Genomic DNA, 2,757 nt, shown 5'->3' on the forward strand with positions numbered 1-2,757 from the left:
CGTAGCAGCGGGGAGGACGAGTCTCCCAGCCCTCACCCCGTTAGCCACCACCCCACCCCTCCAGGCTTGTAGGACAGATCCATTTCCTTTCCTTTTCTTCTTTTTTTGTTTTTGTTTTGGCCAGAGGGCGCGCTCCAGAAAAAGAGGAAGCAAGCGCCGGCCGTGGGGTGTGGCACGCCGCAGTCGCTTCTCCGACTCCCCGTCCTGACCGGATTTGGGGCACGCAGGCGCACACGCCCTGCGTATTTTTCGAGCCGCCAGGGCAGGAATTCGGACTGCTGGGTCCGCCCTGTGCGCTCCAGCATCCTTAAGGACCAGGCCACGGGCTGGCGGGTGCGGCAGACGCTGATCCCTGCGCACCCGGCTGGCCCGGCCCACCCCGGTCTCCGGATCTGCGCAGCAGACTGCACTTCCTCTAGATCGCTTTGAAAACACCGGATCTGCCCGCTCGTGTGCGTCTCTGCCCAGAAGAGGGAGCCGCTGAGGGTGAGGAATCCCTGCGCACAGTAGGCCTTCAATAAATATCTGGTCAACAATGCTGTAGACTTCTCGCCCTGTGGTGTGCAGCGACCTGTCCCAGGCAGAGTGGAGACCCCCTCCCCCGGTCTTGGGCAAACGTGGCCTGACTGGAAGCTGAGAGGACAGAGGCTAGGAGGAGCTGCTGCCCTCCCGGAGAGGCAGGTGCGAGGCAGGGGCGGTGAGTGGAGTGGATGACAGATCTGAGAACAGCGCTCATCCCAACCGGACAGGAGACCTTGGGCAAGTCTCCTTGCCTGCTCTGGGCCTCAGTTTTATTATCTGTAAAATGGAGATACTGATTATATCACCAGCCTACCAAGAGGAGGTAACGAAGACAATGGTGACAAAGGTTTGTCCACTGCCAAGTACTAGAGGGTCGTGCGTTTCTCTATAATGATAAATAGTGTGAACTCCGTCTCTTCATTACTCAAGTGGATAAAAAGTAGCATAGAAAAATGGCCATTTAAAAGCAGCAAGAGGACCAGCAGCTGTAATGGCTATGTCGCTGGACTCCCGTGTAGTCGACCACGGTTCAAGTCCCAGACTCGGTGGCTTAAACTCACACTGGGCACGTGTAAATGCGTGCCCAAGATCCCTAGAGGAGAATGGAGAAGGGATTGTGGCATGGCCATCCCCCCTGGGGGGTGATTTCTCGCTTTCTTTCTCTCTCTGTCTGTCTGGCGAACGCACGCGCCCTATAGCAAAAACCTCTCCAAATAAATAAAAGCAGCAAGGCAGGCCAGTGGGCGGCGTGGTGCTTAAGACAGCTGCATCCCACACGGCTGACTGCAGTTCAAGTCCCGGACCCAGCAGCTTGAGGAGGCCTGTGTGCTCAAAATCTCAAGTAGAGAGGGGGAAGGGTTGCAGGGTGGCCATCCCCCTGGAGAATGCTTTTCATTCTCTCTCCAGCAAGTACGTGCGCTCTTCAGCATTTTTTTTAATGGAAGGTGAGGTGGGGTCAGCTTCTGTTTTCAGAACATGTGCCCCTTGCTGGGCTCCTTTTTAAAGCTCTAATTTCTCTGGCATCTGTGACCACCTCCCATGATTTGGACATCCCTATGACGCAGATGCTGTAATTAACCCATTTTATAAATTGGGAAACGGAGGCTCATTTGAGTTTCATGCATTCCTTTGGGTGAGTGTGATCATGTCCATTTTATGGACAGAAAAACCGAGGCCGAGGTGGAAGATGTGTCCCAGATCTCACAGCTCCGGATGTACGCAGGCTCTGGGGAACTGACCCAGAGGTACACTTGCAGCAGAGACGTCATTTAACCATGTGGCGTGGTGTGGATATTTGAGAACTGAATGTTATAAACAATGATGATTCCGGGGACCAGCCGATGACATAACGGCTACGTCTCTGGACTCCCACGTAGTCAGCTGCAGTTCGAGTCCCGGACCCGATGGTTTAAACTCATGCCGGGCGCGTGTGCGTGTGTGCCCAACATCCCAAGAGGAGAAATCACGCAGGGGGTGATTTCTTGCTCTCTGTCTTTCTGTCTCTCTGTTGAGTGCATGCGACCTGAAGCAAAAGCCACTCCAAAGAATAAAACAAACACAAGACTTAGGGGACCAGCAGGTGGCGTGGTGGTTAAGGTGCTGGACATTCCCACATGGCTGACCATGGTTCAAGTCCTGGCCTGGTGGCTTGCTTTCTCACTTTCTCTGTGTGTCTCTCTCTGGTCAAAATAAAATTTAAAAATGAATAAATAAAGTTAAAAATAAATCATTCATATTTTTTTGGAGAGGTTTTATTGCCATAGGGCGCGTGCGCTCGCCAGACAGACAGACAGAGACACAGAGAGACAGAAAGCGAGAAATCACCCCCCGGGGGGATGGTCACGCCGCAATCCCTTCTCCTCTATTCTCCTCTTGGGATCTTGGGCACACACGCACACGCACCTGGCGTGAGTTTTAAGCCACCGGGTCTGGGACGCAAACTGCGGTCGACTACATGGGAGTCCAGAGACATAGCCATTACGCTAACTGCTGGTCCCCAAAAAATAAATCATTCTTTAAAAAAAAAAAAAAAACAAAACAAAAAAAAAAAAAAGACTCTGAACAATAACGGGCCTGCCTGTGGTGTGGTGGTTAAGGCGACTGGATGCCAACTGCGCGGTCCCCGTCCCGAGCCTGGCAGCTTGAGAAGCACCCCGGGTGCATGTGCATGTGTGCACAAAATCCTGCAAGGAGATGAAGCAGGCATGACCCCATCTCGGAGGAGCGCCTCCAAGA

This window comes from Tupaia chinensis, unplaced genomic scaffold, assembly GCF_000334495.1.
Source record: "Tupaia chinensis unplaced genomic scaffold, TupChi_1.0 Scaffold000628_1, whole genome shotgun sequence".
Lineage (NCBI taxonomy): Eukaryota > Metazoa > Chordata > Mammalia > Scandentia > Tupaiidae > Tupaia > Tupaia belangeri.